This window comes from Dendrobates tinctorius, unplaced genomic scaffold (genome assembly GCF_039654945.1).
Source record: "Dendrobates tinctorius isolate UK_male_01 unplaced genomic scaffold, ASM3965494v1 ptg000083l, whole genome shotgun sequence".
In the NCBI taxonomy this organism is placed as follows: Eukaryota; Metazoa; Chordata; class Amphibia; order Anura; family Dendrobatidae; genus Dendrobates; species Dendrobates tinctorius.
This window is the reverse complement of record NW_027361751.1, coordinates 37,955,869-37,976,011: the sequence shown is the minus strand read 5'-3', so window position 1 is coordinate 37,976,011 and position 20,143 is coordinate 37,955,869. Positions and strand designations below refer to the sequence as shown.

The 20,143-nt window shown below is 43.4% G+C and overlaps 1 protein-coding gene across 3 annotated transcripts in view; it reads right to left on the bottom strand.

The window, feature by feature from the left end:
• Window positions 1-20,143, bottom strand: part of GHR (growth hormone receptor) — a 489,978-nt gene that overhangs the window by 206,857 nt on the left and 262,978 nt on the right. The window lies entirely within an intron of this gene.

Genomic DNA, 20,143 nt, shown 5'->3' with positions numbered 1-20,143 from the left:
GGACTTATGGCCTCCTTTTTCCGAGCATAGGAAGAGTCAGTCTTTCTACTGGCTTTTACCTGCCACCCAAGTATCCACCAGGTTCCAAAGTTGAGGTTTGGCATTCCCAGAAGGGAAAGTTAGGTGTGCAATTGGGTAAAGAACTTGATGGCAACACATCTCCAAGACCTCCAAGAAATACAGATCATAACTGCACCCCAACCTAAAAAAGTCCTTGATACAAGACTGCCAGAGGCCACAGGCTCAAACAGGTTGCCTCAGACAGACTTGGCATAAGCCACTCCATCTGACAGATTCCAGAGGAACCCTAAGCTTCACCCTTTAACATCGGTACAGAAATCTGGTCTTATAATGGGGTCCAGTGGATTTCTTCCACGGAAGGGCTGCCGTCTTGAGAAGCAAACCACAGGCAGGAAGTATCACCAAACAAGATCATAGCCAAGAGATTACGTCAGAAACAGAATCGTAAAACAAGAGGAAGGTCAAAATTCACCCAAGGTCAGAAAACAGGAGGAATCAGGAAAAAAACACAAACAAAATAGCAAAAACAAATTAACTGGCAGTGGTAGTCAGATACCCAGGGGTTTAAATAGCAGGCAGAACCGCCAAAGACTCTCAGAAAGAGTAATCAAAAACCAGACAATTAACTTCATAGCTCGCTGATCTAGCCACACCAAAAGGCCCAAGACTGATCACTTGCAACAAAGGTTCGGCACCGCCTAGTGGCCAAAGCAGGAACAAAAGGGACAGGAAGCGGAAAAGATGTTACACCTTAACAGAAACTAACAAACTAAGATATAGTGAACCCACAGTGAGAATAGAAAAAAGTAAGAATTTCGACCTGAATATTTGACCGGCATTCCAAAGACTCCTTACTTTTGTCCTAGCTAAAAGGTCCAGACAAAAAGAAGAGTATGTGGCCAAAAAGGAGTGAGTGAAATACATGCAAATGCACAAGCACACAGTGGGATTTCACCCCCAGTGAGTTCTAACACCCCAGGGTTACTACTCCCATGGCTCTTTACCACCTTAAGTTTTCAAACAATACATGACTGTCATTGAGAGGGCTTTGGTCACCCACTGGTAGCCACTGGGCAACCTGCATACACTTAGTGGCTATGCCCTTGTGTATTAATGGACCTATCCATTACTAAAGGCCCCGCTGTAGCCACTGATAAGTGTTTTTCAGTCTTCAAATTTTCCCACCTCTTCGACTCTGTAAGATTATTAGTCAGCTGCGCTTAACTTCTCCTTCCCCAGCACCGTCACCCCCTGCTACTGCTCGCAGTGACAGAAGCTGGAGAAGGGGAAGATAAGCACAGCTGATTCTATTAATCTTACATAGGGCAATCCTAAGGGGTGAAAAAATATGATGTTGAAAAACCAGTTTAATTGGAATCTTTCACATCAAAAAAAAAGTTATTAACCTGCAGATATGGGGTTACTCTGTAAATTAATAGTATTTTGAACCTGCCCAGCACACACATTTAAACCCCTGCAGGAAGGAAATTAATTTTATTCTTCAGTCATAGGGGTGGCGCCGGCGCGGGTTCAGTCACTGCTCCGTGTTTAGAGAGCGGCGGCTGTATCTGTGCCTCCAGCACCAACTGAGAGTAGCTCAGGATTAGGGCCAGCTGTAAGTCCATGCTGGGGGCGATTACAGCTGCCACTCTCTATACACAGACCGATGACTGAACCCGCGCCGGACCCCATACCTGAATCTGGAATGCTGCCAGGGGTGCAATAGTGTTAATTTCCTCCCGACAGCGGGGCTTTAACTACGGGAGAAGGGCAGGTTCAAAACACAATTACGGTAACCTGCAGAGAAACCCCTTGTTTGCAGGTTAATAGCATTTTTTCACATAACAGGGTCCTTTAATGCAATTTTTCCCATACTCACTATTTATATATAGCATAACATATTCCACAGACATTATCATTGCTGTCCCCATTAGGGCTCACAATCTAGATTCCCTATCAGTATGTCTTTGGAATGTGGGAGGAAACCGGAGAACCTGGAGGAAACCCACGCAAACACGGGGAGAACATACAAACTCCTTGAAGACGTTGTTCTTAGTAGGAACCCAGAACCCCAGCGCTGCAAGGCTGCAGTGCTACCCACTGAGCCACCGTACTAATAATTCACTATGATCTATATCTTTCTGACCATGTATGCCACATAAGTGATGGGATGTGATTTTATTATTTTGTCACAGTATACTCGTACTCTTGTACTAACACTACAAATATCAGGACTGACACTGTTATCTTCAGCTTCCAAACTTCCTGAAAGTTTACTGGTGCGGCGGAGTCAGGAAGCACGGCAGAACTTTGGAATGTTCACAGAGGTATAAAAGACCATGAAACATAAACCAATAACAAGAAACACAAATTACAGTAAATCCAGACACAATAGTCTTGTGATGACAAGTAGAACAATTCTTGTTATGGGAGATTATAACTTAACTATCTGGGTGGCACTAGAAAAAGTTGTTTCACACTGTAGATATTCAAGTTATAAAACCCGAATAACATCACCACCCCAGCCCCGCCCATATGACTCTTGGTTAGTGGCACACGCTGTTGTAGAGCTTTTTTCATCCACCATAATGAAATTGGCAATTTTAACAGGGGCACATTTACCAAGTCATTACAAACAGCAATAACGTGGTGGTGTTTAGTTTTTCTGTAAAAATCTATTGACATTCCCTTCAATGTGATTAAAAGAAGGACGTCTAAGAAATGTTATAATTAAAGAAATGTATTCAGTAATCAGTGTTATCAGGATGTTTCGGTGTGCTTTTAGTCTGGGTTGGCAATCAGACAACACCATTAATAGCAGGGAACATTTTCTATTCTGGGAACAGAATAATAATAAAAAAAAAAACTTGGAAGTACAAACTTTATTTGATATAGAGGCTTACATGACACTGTGCCATAAATATGCATTTTCACATTAGCCACAGCTCAAGCTCTACCCTATATTCAGAACCCTACATGCCAAAATTTTGTGCCCTACTAGCATTAAGAGAATGTGCAATGTTCTCCTCCCATATAACATATTGGGCTATGTTCACATGGAGTTTTTTTAAGGAGTTATTTGGAGAGGATATGCAGCAAAAATCCTTTTAAAAAACACTTGTAAAACACTTGGAAAACTCTTCCTATCATTTTTTCATAGGACATACACTTCGCTGTTCATACGAGGAGTTGATTTGGACGAGTGTTGTGAACGTGACACACTCACATAAGGTTAACAGGAATAAGGAAGAGCTATTACAGAGGGAAGCTGCATGCACAAACTACTGGTCATTGTGCATACTAGACAATTCCTAGCCTCACAACTAAAAATGCCATCTCAGTCCTGACTCCCTAAAAGGCCGTCGAGGAGTTTTTCATAACTCCTGAGGAACCAGATGTGAGGTCGATATACACGGCTAACAAGGGGGAGATAAAAAAATAGGCCCCTAAGATGTAACTTAATTAATCATGTTAAACTCTCAAAAATGCCTAAAATTAGTTTAAGGTGTGTACTTGCGTATATACAAAATCTGTAAGGGTCACCAAAAAATTGACAGGATTCTCATTTGGTCTGACATGCACTGTGAGCTGTGAGGTCTTATATAGACAGATGTGTCTTTACAAATCAAGTCCTATCAGTTTAATTAACCCCTTTACCCCCAAGGGTGGTTTGCACATTAATGACAGGCAAATTTTAACAATTCTGACCACTGTCCCTTTATGAGGTAATAACTCTGGAATGCTTCCATGGATCCCATTGATTCTGACATTGTTTTCTTGTGATATATTGTACTTCATGTTCGTGGTAAAATTTCTTTGATATAACTTGCGTTTATTTGTGAAAAAAAATGGAAATTTGGCAAAAATTTTGAAAATTTCGCAATTTTCCAACTTTGAATTTTTATGCCCTTAAATCACAGAGATATGGCACACAAAAAGCTTAATAAGTAACAGTTCCCACATGTTTACTTTACATCAGCACAATTTGGGAACAACATTTTTTTTTTTTAGGAAGTTATAAGGGTTAAAAGTTGACCAGCGATTTCTCATTTTTACAACACCATTTTATTTTTAGGGACCACATCACATTTGAAGTCACTTTGAGGGGTCTATATGATAGAAAATACCCCAAAGGACACCATTCTAAAAACTGCACCCCTCAAGATGCTCAAAACCTCATTCAAGAGGTTTATTAACCCTTCAGGTGCTTCACAGGAATTTTTTGAATGTTTAAAAAAAATGAACATTTAACTTTTTTTCACAAATAAATTACTTCAGGTCCAATTTTTTTTTATTTTACCAAGGGTAACAGGAGAAATTGGACTACAAAAGTTATTGTGCAACTTGTCCTGAGTATGCTGATACCTAATATGCGCCGTTTGACTTTTTCAACGCAAAATTGGCTGGAATTCAGATCGGACGCGATGGAGAGTCCCTGATGTGCCTAAACAGTCGAAACCCCCTCACAAGTGACCCCTTTTTGGAAACTAGACCCCTCAAGGAACTTATCTAGATGTGTGGTGAGAACTTTGAACCCCCAAGGGCTTCACAGAAGTTTATAACGTACAGCCGTACAATTAAAAAATCATATTTTTTCCACAAAAATGATCTTTTCACCCCCCATTTTTTATTTTCCCAAGGGTAACAGGATCCCAAAAGTTATTGTGCAATTTGTCCTGAGTGCGCTGATACCCCATATGTGGGGGTAAACAACTATGTGGGCACATGGCAGAGCTCGGAAGGGAAGCAGTGCCATTTGACTTTTTTGGCTGGAATTGAGATCGGACGCCATGTCGCGTTTGGAAAGCCCCTGATGTGCCAAAACAGTGGAAACCCCCCACAAATGACACCATTTTGGAAACTAGACCCCCCAAGGAACTCATCTAGATGTGTGGTGAGAACTTTGAACCCCCCAGTGCTTCACAGAAGTTTATAACGTACAGCCGTAAAATTAAAAAGTTATATTTTTTCCACAAAAATGATCTTTTCACTCCCAATTTTTATTTTCCCAAGGGTAACAGGACCCCAAAAGTTATTGTGCAATTTGTCCTGAGTACGCTGATACCCCATATGTGGGAGAAAACTACTGTATGGGCACACGTCGGGGCTTGGAAGGGAAGTAGTGATGTTATGGAATGCAGACTTTGATGGAACGGTCTGCGGGTGTCATGTCATGTTGGAGAGCCTCTGATGTGCCTAAACTGTTGAAACCCCCTACAAGTGACCGCATTTTGGAAACAAGACCCCTCCAAGGAACTTATCTAGATGTGTGGTGAGCACTTTGAACCCCCCAAGTGCTTCACAGACATTTATAACGTAGAGCCATAAAAATAAAAAAAATCCTTGTTTTTTTCCACAAAAATGATATTTTTGCCCCCAATTTTTGATTTTCCCAAGGGTAACAAAGGAGAAATTGGACCCCTAAAGTTGTAGTGCAATTTGTCCTGAGAAGGCTGATACCACATATGTGGGGCTAAACCACTGCTTGGGCACATGACAGAGCTTGGAAGGGAAGGAACACCGTTTGACTTTTTCAACGTAGAATTGTCTGGAATTGAGATCAGACGCCATGTTGCGTTTGGAGAGCACCTGATGTGCCCAAACAGTGGAAACCCCCCAATTCTAACTCCAGCCCTAACCCCACCACAACCCTAATCTCAGCTGTAACCCTAGCCCTAACCCTAATGGGAAAATGGAAATAAATACATTTTTTTAAATAATATTTTTCCCTAACTAAGGGGGTGATAATGGGGGGTTTGATTTACTATTTATGGCGGTTTTTATATTTGGCAGCTGTCACACGCTAAAAGACGCTTTTTATTGTAAAATTAGTTTTTGCATCACCACATTTTGAGAGCTATAATTTTTTTATATTTTGACCCATCGAGTCATGTGAGGTCTTATTTTTTGCCGGCCGAGTTGACGTTTTTATTGGTACCGTTTTCGGGCATGTGACATTTTTTGATCGCTTTTTACTTCGATTTTTGGGACGCAGAATTAACAAAAAGCAGCATTTCATGAATTTCTTTTGGGTGGTGCGTTTACACTGTTCCGCATGTGGTGAAATTGATAAAGTGGTTTTATTCTTCGGGTCAGTACAATTACAGCGATACCTCAGTTATGTCTTTTTTTTTGTTTTGGCGCTTTTATGCAATGAAAACAATTTTATATAAAAAATAATTATTTTTGCATCGCTTTATTCTGCGAGCTATAACTTATTTATTTTTTCGCTTATGACGCTGTGTGGTGGCTCATTTTTTGCGGGACAAGATGACGTTTTCAGCGGTACCATGGTTATTTATATCCTTTTTGATCGCGCGTTATTGCACCTTTTGTTCGGCGGTATGATGATAAAGCAATGTTTTTTGCTTTGTTTTTTAATTTTATTTTTTAAGGGGTTCACTAAAGGGGGTTAACTAGTGGGACAGTTTTATAGGGTGGGTTGTTATGGATGCGGCGATACTAAATATGTGTACTATAATTGTTTTGTTTTGTTTTTTATTTCAAAAAAATGTATTAGGGAATTTTTTTTTTTATTATTATTATTATTATTTATTTAGGGATTTTTTATAAATTGTTTTTACATTTTTTTTAACTTTATTTTATTGTCCCGGGGGTGGGGGGGCCATCACTGTAATGTGTCAGATCGCTGATCTGACATTTTACACAGTGCTGTGTCAGATCAGCGATCTGACAGGCACTGCACAGGCTTCGTCTATGCCTGCTCTCTGCAGTCACTGAGGAAGCCGCTTCCCTGCAGGCCCCCGCGGCTATCTTGGATCCGGGGGCCTGCAGGGAAGGAGACCCCCGGACAGCGCAGCACATCGCTCTGTTCCGGGGTTCTCAGGGAAGCACGGAGGGAGCCCCCTCCCTGCTGATTCTTCCCTAATCCCCCAGTACACTGCGATCATGTTTGATCGCAGTGTGCCAGGGGTTAACGTGCCGGGAGCGGTCTGTGACCGTCCCTAACACATAGTGCCGGGTCTCAGCTGTGATAATCAGCTGACACCCGGCCGTGATTAGCGGAACTCCCCTTAGGGGGCGCCACTGATCGCTATGACGTACTATCCCGTCCATGGGAATTAAGTCCCAGGTCACACGGACGGGAAAGTACATTCGATGGCAGAAAGGGGTTTAACACAGCTGGACTCCAATGAAGGAGTAGAACCATCTCAAGGAGGATCACAAGGAAATGGACAGCATGTGACTTAAATATGAGTGTCTGAGCAACGGGTCTGAATACTTACGGTATGACTATGTGATATTTGTGATATCTTATCAGCAGATCCCTGTCCATATTAAACCAAAGAGAAATAATCCCTTGTCATCACAGTATACACAGAAGTTTTAAGTGATCAGGGAACATGTATACATAAATATATACAAAAATGTATCCTAACTTTCATCTCATGGACATCACCAGCCTAATGCCCAGAAGATCCATGTCTCAGGTCCCATATGTGCAGAGAAATTAAGGGATAAATATATCCAAACATAGATATGGATTCGTTATAATTAAGACTTCTTACATATACAAGATAAGTAATAACCATTTTGTATATTGGATGTTATATGGTATTTGGATATATTTATCCCTTGATTTCTCTGTACATATGGGACATGGATCTTCTGGTATTCCATAGGGAATTCTAGGGTTTGATTGTTCCCTTGTACTGCATCCTGTCAATATTTTGGTGACCCTTACAGATTTTGTATATAATCAAATTTTACACCTTAAACTAATTTGTAGGTATTTTTCAGAGTTTTAACATGATTAATTAAAAGTTATATTTTTGTGGTCTACTTTTTTGGTTTTGCAATTGATTGGGGCTCCACCTTGTATTGCTTTTTTTCTGGTTGTCTCTATCAAGGGGAGAGGAAAAGGTGCAGGTGGGGACACTAAGACCTAGGATGAGAAAACTTAAATCACATTCATAAAAGGATAGACGGAAAACTAAGGAGAACCAAAAATAAATGAAACAAGAATAACCTCCCAGAACCCTAACCTCCCAGAACCCTAACTGTGGTCAAAGGAAAGGGTGCTAGGAAGGTAGACAAACCGACACTCAGCAGGAATACAAACAGTGTTTGCCTAGCAGGGAAAATCCCATAACTGAAGGGCTGGATCTACTTAGCATAAATCCACCTAGAAGTATAGCCAGCAAGGAAGTGCTGTGAAGTCATAATATATATAAAGCCCAACCAGAATATGATAGGGAAAACCAAAATGGGAAAATGGAAAAACCTGGAATGGAGCAAACCAATAAGGGGGAATACAGACAATATGAATAATCAGCATTCGGACAGGGAAGAAAGGGGCAATAGCCCAGCAGACATAAGAACCAACCATGAAGCAACAGGTCACCAGATTGAAACCGAGCCATGACATAGAGTTAAAAAAGTGCATTGTGAAAAAAGAAATGTGCATGTCACTTCTTTGAAGCCAATCCTTATGGAATCGACTCTAAATTAGGCATTATCAAATCAAAGGGCTGCAAAGAAACAAAAACAAAAAGATATCCATTCATCTGTGCCCTCTTTTGACTCCTTTAAAGCCAAAGCTGTCAATCCAGGATGAAGATTATCGAGAAGATAGAACATGAAGGTGGGAACGTGTCGTAAATTGCTCAGCCACACTTAGGATACACTGAGCGACTGTGATTGGTTTGAACTTTGTTCTGGCAAACTCTCTTTAGGACATAGTATTTTATTTAACTATTTTTGCAAAGTTGCTTTATTTTTTTAAAATTATTTTAAAGGTATTTTAGATGCTGTTAAGCAAAGAAAAAAACTGGTTAATAAGCGTACATGTCAATTAAAGGGGCCGTCTGCTATTGAAAACCCATTCAGATATGACATATTAGAGAATTTTGCTCTAAATTAAAAGAACAGAACATAGAACTGTCAATCAGAGGCCAATAGTGTCACTGGATGTCCACACAGTTCACTAGTTAAATAAGAACTGTGCAATACCTAATTTCCCCTGTGGAGGCAATGCAGGGGAGTGTAACACTTACTGCCAGGTCTCCTTTTGGATTACAGAGAGACTCTTTGGGATCAGCTTATTATTGGAGGTCACTGTGCATACAGATGCATTTATAGAAGCGATCATATTGCCGGTTATTAAACCAATACACTGGACTGAAAAAAGAAAATTGGAAATTTGATGATTTTCCTACATTTGCATGGAAAAGGTACAAGAGTTCATTTGTAATGTCTATGTATTTAGACGTTAAAAAAAAAGAAACACACTGGAAACCAAACACCACAGATTTTTAGTGAATAACAGATCCTGAATAGGAAAATGATGACATACGCAGAAAAGCTCTCTGTTAACCCTTTAAAGGCTGAAGTACCCAGGTTATATGTAGCCATTAACTGCAAATCCAAAGCAATTCTCACTATGTGGACATTAATATACATGACATTAAGTCCAGATATCTTCTTATGCTAAAACTTTATAACGTATGTTTACTTTGCATCTTTTTCCGCTGTTTTTTTTGAGTGTTTTATTAGGGTATTTATTTTAAAAAAAGTATATAGCTTAATTAATTGTTTAACGGACTTAAAAAATATCAGGAAATGCCCCAAAAATGTTTAAAGAATACTTCAGTTTTAGAAAACTCAAGATAAAAGAAGTTATTCCATAGAAAATTAACTTTTTTGACTTTCAGAAAAAAAGCAGTATGAATGCACCCTTGGGGTATCTTAACACATTTTTCTGACGTGGATTCGCTTTAAATTCCACATCACAAACAGTTTCAAGTACTTTTTGAATAGTCGAAGTGGATTTTAAAGTGAATCCCTTTCAAAACCAATATTAATAAAAAACTATGTTGTTAAAGAGAATCTGTCACCTGGTGATAAGTGATCAATTTTTTCACGTATTTTACTCCTGCTCCTCCCGAGTATTGTTTTATGTATTTTTTTTTCAAATCCACTATTCGGTTCCAGAGATATGAGCCCTCTGATCTAGTGCTCATTTTTTATAGTCTTCACCAAGAGGGCTTGCTCTGAGAGCAATAACATGGAGCAGCCTAAAGACACGCCCCAGAGAATCTTGAGAGCCATGCCCCTTTGGTAAAGACCATATGTTTAAGCACTAATTTTGGAGAATAAAAAAAATGAAAATATGAAATACTCTAGAGAACAGCAGGAATAAAATACAGTAAGAGACAAACCTGGCCACTTTTGACCTGATGACAGAACCTCTTTGAAGGTTAATTGACTTCCTATTAAAATTGACCTTAAAAGGAACCTGTTAGTCCGATACGAGTTACAGCCATCACCTTTCAGGGCTTCTATACAGCATTCTAAAATGCTGTATATCAGCCCCCAACCCGACCTGTAAGAGATGAAAAATAACTTTTATTATACTCACTTATGGGGCGGTCCGGTCCGAGGGGTGTCACTCTTCTTGGTCCGGCGCCTCCCATCTTCTTACAATCGACATTTTCCTTTTTGGTTTGTGTGGATGACGCGTCCCTGCATCATCCACACAGTCACCTCGGCATTGCGCTCCTGCGCAAGTGTATTTCTCTGCCCTGTTGATGGTAGAGCAAAGTACTGCAGTACGCAGATGTCGGGAAGGGTCAAAAAGGCCCAGCGCCTGTGCACTGCAGGACTTTGCTCTGCTCTCAACAGGGCAGATAAGCATGCTTCTTACGCAAGAGCGCGATGCCATGGAGACTGTGTGGAAGATGCAGGGACGCGTCATCCACACGAACCAAGATGGAGTACTGCGAAGATGGGAGGCGCCGGACCAAGAAGAGCAACACCCCTCAGACCGGACCGCCCCCCCAGGTGAGTACAATAAAACTTATTTTTCAGTTCTTTCAGGTTGGGTTGGCGTCCGATATACAGCATTATAGAATGCTGTATATCAGCCCTGAAAGGCGGTGGCGGTAACTCATATCAGCCAAACCCGGTGACAGGTTCCTTTTAATATCTGTAAGTTTTCTAAGCATCAGAAATGTGTGGCGCCCCCTGGAGTATGGTCGCCACAGTGGCTTTGCCTTCCTCCAGGGAGGGTAATGCCAGGCTTGGAGGCAATGACGGTTCTCTCTCACAGTTAATCTATGCATGCAACACAGTTCCACTCCAGGCCAGCAGGGGGGACTCTGAACTGGAATTAAGGGGAGGAGTGCTCTCTGAGGGCCAAGAGGAAGGAGTGGTTAGTTAGTCTGCGGAGGATGAAGTGTGCAGACGTGTGGAAGGAGCGCTGAGATAGAGCTGAGAGGAAGAGCTCATTTCCAGTAAGAGAGCATTAACTGGAGCCTGGTCTCCACGGCTGTATGGACACTGATGGTCCTACAGAAGACACCAGAGGAGTAGAAGTCTGTAAATGCAAAACTCCCATCTAAGACTTGAGGGCACAACAGCAACATGGATAGTGAGCCGGGCCTTAGGAGTGAGGAGTCCCTGGAACAGGCTACAGTTGTCTGCCGTACAAGTAAAGTTCTTGGGAACATCTGACAGGAGGAACTTCAGTGTAACTCAGTACTGGAGATCCCTCAAGTAAGCGCTAGGAAGGAGACTGCACAGCCCATCTGGTGAGAGAGAATCCCGGAGTTGCTTACAGGCTAGCCTGCTCCGGTACCATCTGTAATCAGGACCCTGGACTGCATTTACCAAGTAAAGGTACAGAAGTTGCACCCCGCTGTGTCTTGTCTGCTTCCTACCTTTCTGGCACCACTACAACCCGTGCCAACCACATCTACACTGCCCTTGGACTACAGCTTCACCTGTGGGGAGCTTTTACATCTTTGCTGCACCATACCATCAGTCCCAGTGGATCTGCATGCAGCGTCGGCTTAACACCTCCCTTGTCGAGCACCACAGGTGGTGTCACGAACTATTCATCTAACTACATTCCACCATTCACATTTTCCTATTACTTGGGCGCCCAGGGCCACGGTCCGGGTCACTGCTGCTGTGACATATCCCACTGATACCGGCCCGATACCGAGTTTCCCACAGCCCTGGGAGGGTGACCCAACTTGGCGTCACAAACAGGATTACGGAGCACGGTACCCCCGGGTCCTGTGTGCCAAAGACTGTGTTTGTGTAAAAGACTGTGTGTGAAATTGGCGCCAGTTGCCGCCATTGCTGCGCTGCTTGGCGCGCGCAGGAAGAAAAAGGGGCAGGCCTTCGTGGGCGGAGCCTGCCACAGAGCGCAAAGAAGTGAAGTGCCGCGCGGGAAGAGAGGACAGCGTGCGAGAAGGGGAGGAGCTGAGGCCTATAGCCAGAGCATCGGGCCTGCGAAGCAGCCGCCGGTAAGCTCACTCAACCCCTGGCCCTGGCTAACGTTAACTAGGGGGGAAGAGAATGTCTGTGCCCAGCAGCAATGTAGCGGCGGACGCCGTCGCCAACCCCTCAGTGCCGCAAGGAGTAGCGCCCGCTGCAGTGGACCCCATAATGCCGCTGTCTATGCCCTACCTTCCGGGAGCGGCCTGGCTACCGCAATACTCGGGTGAGTCACATACCCTGAGTGAATTTAAAGAGAGACTGTGCAGTTTGTTTAAAGTATACCCTCTGTCTGAAAGCCAGAAAGTGAACATCCTTATTGGACAGCTAACGGGTGCAGCACAGAGAGAGGTGAAAGCCTGGCAGGACACTGATAAAGAGACTGTTGCAAAGATCCTGGCCAAGCTGAGAAGCACCTTTGACACCCGCCCTGCAGCTGAAATCAAGATGAGGTTATTTGGCTGTAAACAGAAGGCGCAGGACATTATAAGGGACTATGCTCTCAATCTGCAGGAGGCGCTGCGAGCAGTTAAGCAAGTTGATCCTGACAGTGTGAAGGAGGAAGATAAACTGTTAAAGGAGCAGTTCTTTGAAGGACTTCTATCCAGTACACACAGAGGACAGTGGCGCATCATAACCCTGCAAAACCCTGATCTGGACTTTGCTGATTTTAAGGACAGGGCTATTCGGGTCCTGCAGGAATCAACTGACAGCCGTCCAGCGCCCACTAGGCACCCAGCGATCACCTTCCACCAGGAAGCAACATCTTTCCCTTCCATCCCTGTGGAGGCTGATGCACAGACTCTGGATAAAGATCCAACTGAGGAGCTGCGTCTTCAGGTCCAGGAGTTGACCAAGGGGATGGCTGCACTTACTAAAACCGTGCAGTCCCTGCAGGTGTCCACCAAAGAAAAGATCCAGCTTGCTTCCAGTCCAGAGGATGTCCCGTGGCTCCGGAGGAGGAGAGCCCTGCCACTCCGAGGGAGGAACAATGACCGCTATGACCAGGACGGACGTCCCATCTGTCGTCGCTGCTACAAGGCAGGTCATCTTGCAAGATGCTGTCCTTTAAACGAGCAACCCCTGGGGCAGAGGGCCAACCCCCAGGAATAGGATCACAAGGCCCAAGATACTGGAGAGCCAAGTATGTTGAAGGGAGACCGATTCTCCCTGTGGTGATTGATGGCATCCTCATGAACGCTTTGCTGGATACTGGCTCCCAGGTGACCACTATGCCCTATATCCTCTACAAGCTGTATTGGGCTGATTCTGAACTCACCCGTGGCCCAACTGATGAACTGACAGTAGTTGCCAGTAATGGTCAGTCTTTGTCGCAGATAGGATGTAAAGAGATTACTGTTAAAGTGGGTCGGGTAGAGTTAAAATCTCAAGGTCTGATAGTTGTGGATATTGATCGATGTGAATGTAATCCCATGATGACTCTTGGTACAAATGTATTTGAAAATTGTCTTTCCGAGGTTATTGTCTTGTTGCAACAGGTGGCTGAGACTGCTAGTTCCAGTGAACAACGAGTTCTGCAGAAGGAGATCAGAGCCCTGATGCAAAGACAACAGGTAGAACTCTCTGGCGGAGAAATTGGCAGCGTCAGAGTGAGTGATCCTTTCCCCATTGCAATACCCCCCAGATGTGAAATGTTGATTTGGTGTCGGGTAGCCATAGGTCTCAGAGGGAAAGACTACCAGGCATTGGTAGAACCAGTATGACTCTGTTGGCAGGCCCACTGTCCTGACAGCCAGAGGGGTGTTTGATGTACGAAAAGGGAGAGTACCTGTTCGCCTCTTGAATTGTGGGGAGGAGGAGGCCACAATACCTCGGTACGCCACAGTTGCTAAGCTGCTCACTGTTAATAACAACTCATTGCAGGCAGCAGAGCCCTTGGTCTCATCCGACCAGGTGGAGGACAATGGCTCTGTGAAGCAGCCAGAGGAGTGGTGTCAGCAACTGCAGGTAAGAACTGACTCTACACCTTCATACCAGAAAAATGGGGTTTACAGAGTGACACAAGAATATGAGCGGGTATTCAGCAAACACCCACTAGATTTTGGGCAGGCAAAAGGGGTTCAACATCTTATCCCCACTGGAGATCATCCACCCATTAAAGAAAGGTACCGGCCTATACCCCCAACACAGTACCAATGTGCTAAGAGTATGTTGAGAGAGATGAAGGAAGCTGGGGTTATCAGAGACAGATGTAGCCCATGGGCAGCTCCCATAGTTTTTGTAAAGAAAAAAGATGGTACCATGAGAATGTGTGTTGATTACAGGAAAGTTAACAGCATTACACATAAAGACGCCTACCCATTACCTAGAATTGAGGAATCATTAGCTGCACTTAAAACTGCTAACTACTTTTCCACCTTGGATCTCACTAGTGGGTATTGGCAGGTTCCCGTGGCAGAGGCACACAAGGAGAAAACAGCATTTACCACTCCAATGGGTCTCTGTGAGTTCAGCTATATGCCATTCGGGCTCTGCACCGCTCTAGGAACATTTCAACGGCTGATGGAGTGCTGCCTGGGATACATGAACTTTGAGACGGTCCAGTTGTACCTGGATGATGTCATTTCTTTCTCCAAAACCTATGAAGATCATCTGGAACACCTAGCTGAAGTGTTTGAAGCTTTGTCCAATTTTGGCCTGAAGGTGAAGCCTTCCAAATGCCACCTCCTGAAGCCCAAGGTACAGTACCTCGGTCATGTGGTCAGTGCAGAAGGTGTGGCACCAGATCCTGACAAGGTCACAGTCATCCAGGACTGGCCGAAGCCCAGCAACCTTCATGAAGTACGCCAATTCCTTGGACTGGTAGGCCACTACCGAAGATTCATCAAAGGCTTTACTGAAATAGCCACCCCTATGCAAAATCTTCTGGTGGGGCAGTCCAAGAAGACCAAACAGAAAAATTCCACCTTTGAATGGACTGAAGAGTTGGAGAGATCCTTCACTCGGCTGAAGATGGCTCTCACAGGTGAAGAAGTACTGGCCTACCCAGATTATGACAAACCCATTGTGCTGTACACTAATGCCAGCAATGTGGGACTAGGAGCAGTACTGTCGCAGGTACAGAATGGAAAAGAAAGAGTGATCTCCTATGCCAGCAGGAAGCTGCGTCCCACTGAAAGGAACCCTGACAACTACAGTTCTTTCAAGTTGGAGTTCCTTGCCATAGTCTGGGCTGTCACCGAAAGATTCAAACATTACCTAGCCTCTGCCAAGTTTACTATCTTCACGGACAACAATCCGTTGACCCACTTGGAAACTGCAAAACTAGGTGCACTGTAGCAGCGATGGATGGCTCGGCTATCTAACTATGAATTCACCATCAAGTACCGAGCAGGGCACAAGAATGCCAATGCTGACGCTCTGTCCAGGATTCCTAATCTGCCAGATGCAGGAGAAGACCCTGAGGCTCTTGAAGAAATAGAGTTGCCTCCCTTCCACCAGCCACTTACGCCTGAAGTAGCGTCACCAGATGCTGACTGGGATACAGAAAGACAACAACAGTACAGAAGAGTTCAAGAATGTGTGGAAAAGAGTTTAGCTCAGGCAAGACAAAAGCAAGAAAGGCACTACAATCAGCATGCACCTGCAGTTCCTTTGTCGCCAGGAGAGCAAGTTCTCAAGAGGAAAAGAAGACTGCATAAATTGGATGATCAATGGGAAGCTGAACCCTACACCATTCAACCTTCAAACTTTGACAATACCAAGGTGTGCCTTATTAGTAAAGATGGAGGAGAAATCTCAGCATCCGTGTCAAGGGATCATTTGAAATTATGTCCTGACCAGTTAAGAGAAAGAGTGGAAGAACAAGATAACACCCAACCCATAGAAGAAGAAAAGGTCAGCACCATACTTGGAGAGTTTCCTGCCAATTGGACTAAAGTAAATGATGCTATAGTGGTGCCCGTGTTGACATTTCCCCTACTGGTAGCACAGGAAGACGTGACTCAAGAAAATCCTGAAGATCGGGAAAATCAGGCAGCAGGTGCCACAGCAGCAGTGGAGCCAGAGAACCCTTGCCCTGCCAGTGGTGAACCTGTTGTTCCCATGGTGAGTCCAAGAGTTCCTAGACAATCTAGTATCCCTGTGCTACATAGAACCACCAGTAGTGTATCCAGTGCATTACACACTACACCAGTATTACGCAGGTCTACCCGTACCACACAAGGTATACCACCCATTAGGTTCCGCATATAAAATTGTGTATATATGTAACTGTTTTCAAGTTTTGTGCCTACAGGTAACCTGTAAGAGTTTCCTCTGAATTTTCCAGTTTTTACCTTGTTTTATGTACATTGTACCAAAGGACTTGTGTGGTCACCAATCTGTATATATTTCACCATTTGCCCAGGAATGGACCATGGACATTGATGCTGGACTTATCATCATAGGACCATTTTTGAAGCACTTGGTTTTTGTAACTTTGTCATTTTTCAAATCTTGCACAATTATAATTGTTCACCTTGTTTAACTGTTTATGTTTTTCATGTTTTGTTCATTTGTTCAGCCCAGGAGTGCTGACTTGCACTAGGGGGGAATGTGGCGCCCCCAGGAGTATGGTCGCCACAGTGGCTTTGCCTTCCTCCAGGGAGGGTAATGCCAGGCTTGGAGGCAATGATGGGTCTCTCTCGCAGTCAATCTATGCATGCAACACAGTTCCACTCCTGGCCAGCAGGGGGGACTCTGAACCAGAATTAAGGGGAGGAGTGCTCTCTGAGGGCCAAGAGGAAGGAGTGATTAGTTAGTCTGCGGAGGGTGAAGTATGCAGACGTGTGGAAGGAGCGCTGAGATAGAGCTGAAAGGAAGAGCTCATCTCCCGTAAGAGCACATGAACTGGAGCCTGGTCTCCACGACTGTATGGACACTGATGGTCCTACAGCAGACACCAGAGGAGTAGAAGGCTGTAAATGCAATACTCCCATATAAGACTTGAGGGCACAACAGCAACATGGATAGGGAGCCGGGACTTAGGAGTGAGGAGTCCCTGGAACAGGCTACAGTTGTCTCTACAGTTGTAGAGTTCTTGGGAAGATCTGACAGGAGGAACTTCAGTGTAACTCAGTACTGGAGATCCCTCAAGTAAGCGCTAGGAAGGAGACTGCACAGCCCATCTGGTGAGAGAATCCCTGAGTTGCTTCCAGGCTAGCCTGCTCCGGTACCATCTGTAATCAGGACCCTGGACTGCATTTACCAAGTAAAGGTACAGAAGTTGCACCCCGCTGTGTCTTGTCTGCTTCCTACCTTTCTGGCACCGCTACAACCCGTGCTACAACCCGTGCCAACCACATCTACACTGCCCTTGGACTACAGCTTCACCTGTGGGGAGCTTTTACATCTTTGCTGCACCATACCATCAGTCCCAGTGGATCTGCATGCAGCGTCGGCTTAACACCTCCCTTGTCGAGCACCACAGGTGGTGTCACGAACTATTCATCTAACTACATTCCACCATTCACATTTTCCTATTACTTGGGCTCCCAGGGCCACGGTCCGGGTCACTGCTGCTGTGACACATCCCACTGATACCGGCCCGGTACTGAGTATCCCACAGCCCTGGGAGGGCGACCCAAATATATAAAATGCGGTAGAGGCTTTATAGTAAAGTCTTTCTATAAATCAGTGGACCTCATTCTGTATTTCTCAAATGGTTGCACAGTTACAACTCTTGGCCTGACTCTTATAACATTATATCTGCTTATTAATAATGTTTTCCTTTCTATTAGATTCCGTTTTCCCCCAAGAAGCATTTACAATATTTATGTGCTGCTAGATGCAAAATATGCTTCCATATTGAGCACCATAGTGTGAATAAACACAAAGTTTTTATTTTTTTTTTTTTATAAGATTTTTGCAATAAAATCCATTTTATACATGTGAACAGAGATTCTGCACCAGGCCTCATTCGCAAAAAATTCTGCTGTGCATGAATTCACAGAGGCTGGAATCCCACATACATATACAGTATGGAGGCAGCTGCGCTGAATCCAGAAGCGGACCCAGGAGGAAGAAAAACTAAGTTCTCACGTTACATATTTGGTGTGTTTTCTTCAGGTATTTGCATGCAGAAAATCCACAGTATAATACAGTACCAGATTAATATATGAGATTTTAACACTCCTGATCTACACTTTCTAGATATTTTCTAAGGTTAAATTAAACTGCAATGCCATTTTTCTCGGATTCAGTAGGGATATAAACTTTTGAAATATAAAAAAGGGTGAAATCTACACCAAGTCCAGAATGGAACCTTCATGAATCACTAATGCATTTTTCTACGCATAAGATGCAGATACGCTGTGGAAAAATCATAGAATGGAAGAGTTGGAATGGACCTCCTGGGTCATCTGGTTCAACCCCCTGCTTAAAGCAGGATTCACTAGATCACTCCAGACAGATGTCTGTCCAGCCTCTGTTTGAAGACTTCCACTCACCACCTCTCGTGGCAGCCTGTTCCACTCATTGATCACCCTCACTGTCAAAAAGTTTTTTATAATATCTAATCTGTGTCTCCTCCCATTCAGTTTCATCCCATTGCTTCTAGTCTTTTCTTGCGCAAATGAGAATAAAGATGATCCTTCTACAATGTGACAGCCCTTGAGATATTTGTAGACAGCTATTAAGTCTCCTCTCAGTCTTCTTTTTTGCAAGCTCAACATTCCCAAATCCTGCAACCGTTCCTTATAGGACAGGGTTTGCAGACCGGTCACCATTCTGATTGCTTTTCTCTGAACTCGCTCCAGTTTGTTGATGTCTTTTTTTAAAATGTGGTGCCCAAAACTGGACACAGTATTCCAGATGAGGTCTGACCAAAGAGGAGTAGAGGGCAATAATAACTTCATGTGATCTAGACTGTATGCTTCTGTTAATACATCCCAGAATTGTATGTGCCGTTTTTGCTGCTGTATCACACTGTTGACTCATGTTCAGTCTGTGATCTATTAGTATACTCAAGTCTTTTTCACATGTGCTCTTGCTTAGCCCTATTCCTCCCATTCTGTATATGCATTTTCATTTTTATTGCCCAGATATAGTACTTTGCATTTTTCCCCTCTTAAAAACTATTCTGGTAGTTGCTGCCCACTGCTCCAGTTTATTTATATCTTTTTGAATCCTCTCTCACACTTCTCTAGTATTAGCTATCCCTCCTAACATTGTGTCATCAGCAAATTGAATCAGTTTACCCTCAATTCCTTCATTTAAATCTTTGATAAAGATGTTGAACAATACAGGACCCAGGACAGAGCCCTGTGGTACCCCAACTTGAGACATTTTTCCAACTGGATGTGCAACCATTTACATCCACTGTTTGGGTATGATCACTAAGCCAGTTATGAATCCACCAACTTGCAAGTACAAATATATAAACACTGGCGCTTCTATATATGAGATTTGGTGCGACTGCTGGTGAGGAGCTGCAGGTGATAAGGGGTCAGGTTCTGTGCCTACCTGACAAAACTAAAGACACGATTAAATTAATATAATCACCGCGCTGTCAATTCTAGAGGTGCTGCCAAAATACTTACTCTCACCGTAAGAAAATACAAAAGGGAACTTTGTAAATACAGGACAGCTGGTTCCAATAGAGCTGTGTATAGAACTAAATAAAAGGGAGTTTTTTACAAAAAAAAGTTTTTTACTTATAAATTATTAGGTATAAAATACTAGATTGTACAAATAGTTGTACTTACTGGTTTGGACATTCCAGATGTAAGTAAATGCTTTATTGCTCAGATTATGTGGCCTATGATATGCTGGCCTTTTTCAAAATGAGTTCACTGCTAAAATACAGGGATATTAGTATCAATGGTACCGCACTAGTTGTTCAGGGAGTAGTATCAATATACTTACTCCTATATGT